Genomic DNA, 7,901 nt, shown 5'->3' with positions numbered 1-7,901 from the left:
TAGCTTACGATTAAAACCCTTTTTGAAAAAGATATGACATAATCTCATATATTATCAACAATGCCAAATATACCATCAGAAGTTTTTTAAATAAGCAAAGAAACAGAAAATGTGACTCATAGTCTCAGGAGAAATCAGCCAAGGGAAAAAAGAGAGATGAGCCAGATATTTGTATTAAGAACTTAAAGGTAGTTATTATAAATATGCACAGACAGGAAATAGTAGTAGATAAAGAAAAACTATATTTAAAAAACTGAAATGAAATTGTAGAGCTGAAAAATGACCCTATATGAAATAAAAACTTTAATTAACATTTTATTAGATACTACACAAGAAAATCAAGTCAATAGAAACTATCTACTCGGAAGAACAAAATAGAGAAAACTGTTAAAATTACATACAGAGTTGCAAATCATAGGATAATAGGAATTGGAGTTGCAGTGAGAGGAGAACTTAACAGAGGAGAAAAACATATTTGGCAATATATAAGGGTTCAAATTTCCCAAGATTTTGCACAAAAAAAAAAAAAAAAAAAACAGGCCGCCGCTGCCCCCACCGCCGCGGCTGCCGCAGGTGAAGTGAGGTGAGCTCCGGTCGGGTCTGCGCTGCCACAGGGAGGCCGCCTGGGCCAGGCGAGCCGAACCAATACTGGACCTGGAGGTGGTGCCTGAACGCTCTTTAAGGAACGAGCAATGGAAATTCACACTGGGAATGCCTCTGGCTCAGGCAGTAGCCATTCTTCAGAAGCACTGTCGCATCATCAAAAATGTCCAGGCTCTCTACAGTGAACAGGTGATCGAAGTATATGATTTGACTAAAGTAAAGTTAAAATATTGTGGCGTGCATTTTAATTCTCAGGCCATAGCTCCTACCATTGAGCAGATTGACCAGTCTTTTGGTGCAACCCATCCTGGAGTGTACAACTCCACTGAGCAGCTCTTCCATCTCAACTTCAGAGGACTGTCTTTCTCTTTTCAATTAGACTCATGGACCGAGGCTCCCAAGTATGAGCCCAATTTTGCCCACGGCCTGGCTTCTCTCCAGATACCCCATGGAGCAACTGTAAAACGAATGTATATCTACAGTGGCAACAGCCTACAGGATACCAAGGCTCCCATGATGCCTCTGAGCTGTTTCCTGGGCAATGTGTATGCTGAGAGTGTAGATGTTCTTCGAGATGGAACTGGACCTGCAGGTTTACAACTTTGCCTACTTACTGTAGGTTGTGGACCTGGCCTATTAGCAGATGCCAAGATGCAGGTATTTGAACGTTCAGTGTATTTTGGTGATTCCTGCCAAGATGCTCTCAGCATGCTTGGCTCTCCACACAAAGTCTTTTATAAATCAGAAAACAAGATGAAAATTCATTCTCCTTCCCCTCATAAACAAGTTCCATCGAAGTGCAATGACTACTTTTTTAACTATTTCACTCTTGGAGTGGACATCCTCTTTGATGCAAATACACACAAAGTGAAGAAGTTCGTTCTACACACCAGTTACCCTGGGCATTATAATTTCAACATTTATCATCGCTGTGAGTTAAAGATCCCATTAGCCATAAAGAAAGAAAACGCAGATGGTCAGACAGAAACGTGCACAACCTACAGTAAGTGGAACAACATCCAGGAGCTCCTAGGTCACCCTGTGGAGAAGGCTGTTGTCCTGCACAGGTCTTCCTCCCCAAACACCACCAGCCCATTTGGCTCCACGTTCTGCTTTGGTCTTCAGCAAATGATCTTTGAGGTCATGCAGAACAACCACATTGCCTCGGTGACCCTGTATGGCCCCCCCTAGGCCTGGTACCCACCTGAGAACATCGGAGCTCCCCTAGGGACATCACAACTCATGCCCCTCTGTCCCGTTTAACTGTGCCTCACATCCTGCCCAGTGGGCCTCTGTACCACCCTGTGGGTTTTCTTGGACACCTGGCCAGTGTTGAAGGGCTGCTGTGATATTCTGAAGTTGGTCTCAGGCTGGGTGCTCTGCCATGGGCTGAGCGGCCCAGATATTCTTCTGTCCATCCTCGGCCTGCTGATGTCAGCAGGGGACACAGACTGCAAAGAGAAGCACAAACTTTGAGCCTTGATTCCTGGACCCAGGAGCTCTCAACTAACGTGCAAGGAAGCAGGACACATCAACGCTTGTCACATGCGCATTGGGAAGATTTGGGGCTTTTTCTGTGACTGAGGGCACAGGCACTGAGAATAAGAACAAGCTCCTGCCTTTGGCCCCACATTGCCACCTGACCCTTATGGCAAGCAGGTAGCGTGTCTGTAATACTTGGTTGCGACATTTGCACTACATCCACTTTAGTTACTTGATAAGCTGGCTGTGGCCAGGGTGGCCCACCTGCCCTTCCCTGTTCCTTTTTTGCATGCGCTCCCTGCCTGGGCACACCAAACTGGTTGAAACACAGCTTTCTACCATCCAGGAACATGCCCAGGCCTGGTTCTCACCCCTTTTGGAGTCAGCTTTCAAGATTGCCTGTGTCCCTGCTCTGCCCCAACCTGGCTGACAGGGCTGCGTGTTTCCATCCTGTTTGCCTCTTTTATTTAATGCCAAAGTTTTAGCCAAAGATATCTTCCTACTTTTGCTGTTTCAGCATTTTGTTTTGCACTGTGGGCTGGCTCCCTGCCTTAACCCTGGGCACTAGCTCCTGGCTGGGCCATGGTTCAAAGCCTTTGGGGGCTCAAGGAAGGCTTGACTGCTCAGTCCCTTCATGGGTCTTGCTAATGGAAAGTAGCATATATGTGCTTTAAAAATATTAATCCTTTTGAAAAGAATTGAAAAATGTATAATTTTATCCCATTTTTAATATTTTGGTCTAGCAACTTGTGATACATAGATGACAATTTTGTGAGTTTTTCAAATGTGTGTACAGATTTTTGTAAATACGACTCTTTTGTAATTAACTCATGTACAGCCTCATCCTGTATAGTTTAATGATGAATGTGCAGGGGACCTGTCTCAGGCCCCTATATGGTTCCTGGGCCTACAGCCAGGCTTGTGTGGCGCTCCCATGACTTTGTGACTGACTGGTGTCTTCCCATCTGGACTGTGGCCTGGGCAGAGCCCTTTGCATATCCCATTGTCAGGGGCAGCCGGGACTCTTCCCATCCTCCTGGAATGGATAACCTTCCTCGTCCCCTGCCCACATCCCCTCTCCAATAAAGCACCTATGCCCTCAGCAATGGCCTGCCATGTGCTGTTGCTGGCATGTTTGTACTAAGCTAAAACAAACAAAAAACTACAGTTCCAAGAGGCTTAGTAAACCTCAAGCAGGATACATGCAAAGAAAGGAACCATGCTTAGGCACATAATTAAACTGATGAAAACTAAAGATGTCTTTTTAAAAAATTTCAAATAAAAAACCTTATTGAAACAATATGCATAATAACTTACTATTTATAAATAACTCTGAAAATCAAGGAAAAAATGAAATTACATGAAGAAAAACAGAAATAAATTCTGTCAATCCAGAATACTATAACCAGCAAAAATGTCATTCAAAAATGATTGCCAAGTAAAGGTATTTTCAGTAAACAAAAACTGAGGTAATTAATTGCTCATAGAATTGCATTAAAACAAATGTTAATGGGAGTTGTTTAAGGTGAGAGAGAGAGAGAGAGAGAGTGACAGACAGACATATATGCACATATTTGATATATATGGAGAAAAAGAGAAGGTAAGGCAAATGGAGCAAAATACAGACATCTGGTGAAACTGAATAAAGGACATATTGGAATTTCTTGACAGTTCTAAATAAATTAAAATTACACAAAAATAAACTTCCTTCCTCTAAAATAATGTTTTTAAATTAAAAAGATAGATATTTTTAAAAACCCTAACCATCACTTCATTAAATAAAATATCTGAAAATAACTTGCTGAATATCTTTTCTATGCACATATTTGTATAAATGTACATGTGTATGTGTTGTATGTTTGTAAATGAAACAAAATGGTATATTTTTCTTTTAATTTTAGTAATGTCACTAAATAGATATGTGATCCCATGTTTAACCTTTATGAAAATAACTTTCTGTAACTGGAAAATGAGCACAGTAATATTAATTTTACATTATTCAAAAAATGAGAATATATGTGTAATTGTTACAGTCTTTAGAAATACAAAATTTCATGAGATTCCCATTGCAACTGTTGTAATGAGCCTTTTTTCTTATTACTGGAAACATGCATTAAAAGTAAGTTTAACCTCAAGGCCATTAAGGCCATTTCAAATTAGGGAATTCTATAATTTGATCATGTAGAAATACTTTAAGTCAATAAACACCAACCAATATGTACTATGCTTATTACATACATGGTGATATAATCTGTACACCAAGCCCCTATGACATCCAATTTACCTATATAACAAACCTGTACCAGTACCCTCAAACCTAAAATAAAGTTTGAAAAAAAAAAAAAAAAACTGGCTAATATACTTAGGTACAAATGTGATCTAGACCTAGAATCATGTAAGAAATTTATTCAAATTGTAGATCTTGAATGACAATCCTAGAAGTTCTTAGTCAGTAAACCTTAACTTTCTCAGGCATAGATCATATCCAAGTATTTTGTTTTCTATCTATTGCTATACTTTTTGTTTCTGAAAAATGGACACTTTGACTATTATAATGCACCGACTTTGGAAATTAGATTCTATATCCTTCCCAAGGGTCGTCAAGATTTGTTGTTCATTCTGTTATAGTTGTTGTTGCTTGTTTGGTACTATTGTGAACTTGGTCCATAAAGTCTGTATTCTTTTTTATATATTTCTCCGGAGTTTCTGTTATGTTTTCTTTGTGATCAGCTAATGGCCATTTTTTTTTAAGTGACTAGAACCAAAAAATCTTCTAATCTTTCCTGAAGAATGTTGTGTCTATTTGGGGCACATTTTGCACATTCATCAAGGCAATTAATGACTCTGCCTTAGCCTTCACTTCTGGCTTTCATTACGCTTTAGGTTCAGCAGAAGATGAGATCTTAGCAAAGTCTTCTTATATATTTGCTTAACACACATACCGTTCTGAACATGTGGATGGGCTTTTAGCTTCCAGGAACATGTTGGAGCTTTTCAAAGCTCTTAGTAACATTTCATTCCTGAGCCTTTCTTCTCAAGCTTTTCCATTAGCTTATTATTGTTGCAACTGCTATCTAGTACTTCAGGCCATGGCAACCAAGGATATTAGTTTATACATGTTTTTGCCATACAACCTGGGAATCAGCTTTAGTATTAAGTGAGCTTAACATTTTTAAAAATAAACACAAGCCTTTTAAGCTGTTCTTTCAGCAAGCAACTGGACAGGTCAGATCAAATAATTACAGTTTTTTACAATTAATTCTTCTTTGAAGTACCCTTTGGTACTGGAATGCAGCCTCTTATTTTCTTCTTTTTCTTTTCTTTTTTTCTTATTTATTCTGAAACAGGCTCTCACTCTGTTGCCCATGTGAGAGTGTGGTGGTTTGATCATGGCTCACAGAAGCCTCTATCTCCCCGGCTCAAGCAATCCTCCCGCCTTAGCCTTCCAGATAGCCAAAACTATAGGTGCATGTCACCACACCCAGCTAATTTTCTAATTTTTTGTAGAGACAAGGTCTCTCTCTGTTGCCTTGACAGGTCTCAAACTTTTGGGTTCAAGCAATCCTCCTGCCTCTGTCTTCCAAAGTGCTGGAATTACAGGTACAAGCTACCATGCCCATCTTCAGCCTGCTAATTTCATGGGTGCCAAGCTGGGGAGTAAAGAGTGGCTAGCAGCAATTTAAAATACCACAAAGTTCGCTGTTATTACCAAGAATCAGCCATGCTTTTTCTTGAATAAATAGTCGCTAGTTTTTTCTTGAGTAAGAGGTCCCAACAAAGCTTTTCACAAGCATTTGTTTAATACCTAGAGTTTCAAAAAAATTGATTCCAACAGTTCTTACCCACTTTTCAACTGGTTTTCTTTGTTTTTTGTTTTGTTTTGTTTTGTTTTGTTTTGTTTTGTTTTTAATGGAAGGGAAGAATTTGAAATTTCTTGCTTCACTTTTCTGGCAGATGTTGCTTTTATTTTATTTTATTTGCTAAATTGCAAAAAATGTAAATAATTATTTGTTTTGTATAAATAAATTGCACTTATATGCATGTATACATACATAATTATATGTGTGTGTACATTTTTTAAAAGCTGTACTTTATATTTCATGATAAGATGGTATTGTACTCTACTCATTATTCAAACCTATTTTGATTGTGTACCCTTCGGCCCATTGGTGAAGTGTTTGAACATTTTTGCCTACCTTTTGGAAAAGAGAAACAAAAGTACTGGTGGTTTAGCAATCACGTATTTGGATTTCAGGCATATGATTTGACTTCATAGTCTCTTGAGCACAGTTGGAATTTTGCTTATGAGTATGTTGATGATAGGTCCTGATTTGCCTGATTCCGTTCTGGTTTATACCTATGTGTGGTTGTGGCTGTTAAAAAGCACATTATATAAAAAAATGAGAGACTCCTGGTTTAGACTCTACTTTATATGATGATCCTACTTACAACATTTACCCCCTACAAGCACACAAAATGTAGAGTATATCAGTGGATTTCAGGGACACTCAATTTAAAAAAAACCTTTCTACTATTTCAATTAAAAATCAAAAGCTCTAAGAAATGGTTATGTAAAGTACAGAAGCGTGATTTAAATGTTGAATCTGCCTACAACAGAACTTAGCAAGTAATTTCTCTTAACAGTGTTTCAACTTTCTTTTCTGTAGCACGAGGTTTGTAAACTAGTAATTCCTCAGGTTGACTTAAATATAACAAGTTTTGAATCTGCTATGTATATCTATCAAATTTTGAAATGTTTTGATAGAGTAAATTTAAACATATTTTGAATCATCACAAATATTGTTAACCATATGTGAGATATTTTTTAGTCAGTTCTATGATGTTATAAAGAAGGAGTCTCTTGGAGCCAGCACCCATGCGAAGTTCACTTTTCAATAAAATTTTGAATAAAAAGCAACAATGTTCTCTAAAAAGATAGAAAACTTCAGTAATTTCTTATCCCAAGAGACTATGAAATAAAATATATAGGTATCTACACTAATAAATAATTTAATGGCATTGGAAATTATATTTATAAAATGTTTAATGCTATAAATACTCATGATAATTATGTAAAGAACTCTACCATATATGCAACATAATACAAAGTTTTCGTATATATTTTAAAAAAGAAAGAAAATGAGACCATGTATTAATATTATGAGCTGAATTGTGTTCCACTAAATTCAAATGTTAAACTCCTAACCCCTAGCATTTTAAAATATGACTGTATTTGGAGTTAGAACCTTTAAAAAAGTAGATAAGACAAAGTGAGCTCATGTAAATAATATTTTTTAAAACACATAGGGGATTAAATACTACCTCTGCCACTTGCTAGGTTTGTGAACTTTCTCAGTTGCAGATTTCTAATCTGTGAAATAAGGATTAAAAACTCTACCTTACTACGTTATTGCATATAACTTGTCTATTTGTGTCATTGATACTCTATAAGTATCAATAAGTGATGGAGATAGTATTAATATCTGTAACAGTAGTACTAGTGTTGATAATGGTTTGGCTAAAAAAGGTGTTTGTTAAAAATGTAATTATGTGTTTTCCAAATTTCTTACAGTAGTCAAACTTTACTAATTTGGAAATAGAATCAATGAATGCAATTTAAAAATATTTTAAGACTATTTAGATACAATAAAGTCCTTATAGTTAATAATCTGTAAAAAGTGCTGTCTTATTCCATTTAGGTTGCTATAACAAAGTATCATAAGCTGGGTGGCTTAAAAACAATCCAAATAAATATATTTCTCAAAGTGAGTTCTGGAGGCTGGGAAATCTAAGAACAAGGTCCCAGTAGAGTTAAT

At 37.2% G+C, this 7,901-nt stretch overlaps 1 pseudogene across 1 annotated transcript; it reads left to right on the top strand.

The window, feature by feature from the left end:
* The first annotated feature begins 553 nt into the window (after positions 1-553).
* On the top strand, positions 554-2,125 carry LOC116528143 (annotated as a pseudogene). The gene has a single exon (XR_004258876.1). The product of XR_004258876.1 is annotated as a UPF0183 protein C16orf70 pseudogene (transcript).
* The last annotated feature ends 5,776 nt before the right edge of the window (positions 2,126-7,901 follow it).

The sequence above is a fragment of the Sapajus apella genome, unplaced genomic scaffold (assembly GCF_009761245.1).
Source record: "Sapajus apella isolate SASKATOON/1434 unplaced genomic scaffold, GSC_monkey_1.0 scaffold57, whole genome shotgun sequence".
Taxonomy (NCBI): domain Eukaryota; kingdom Metazoa; phylum Chordata; class Mammalia; order Primates; family Cebidae; genus Sapajus; species Sapajus apella.
The sequence above is the reverse complement of the archived record's forward strand: the minus strand, read 5'-3'. Positions and strand labels throughout refer to the sequence as shown.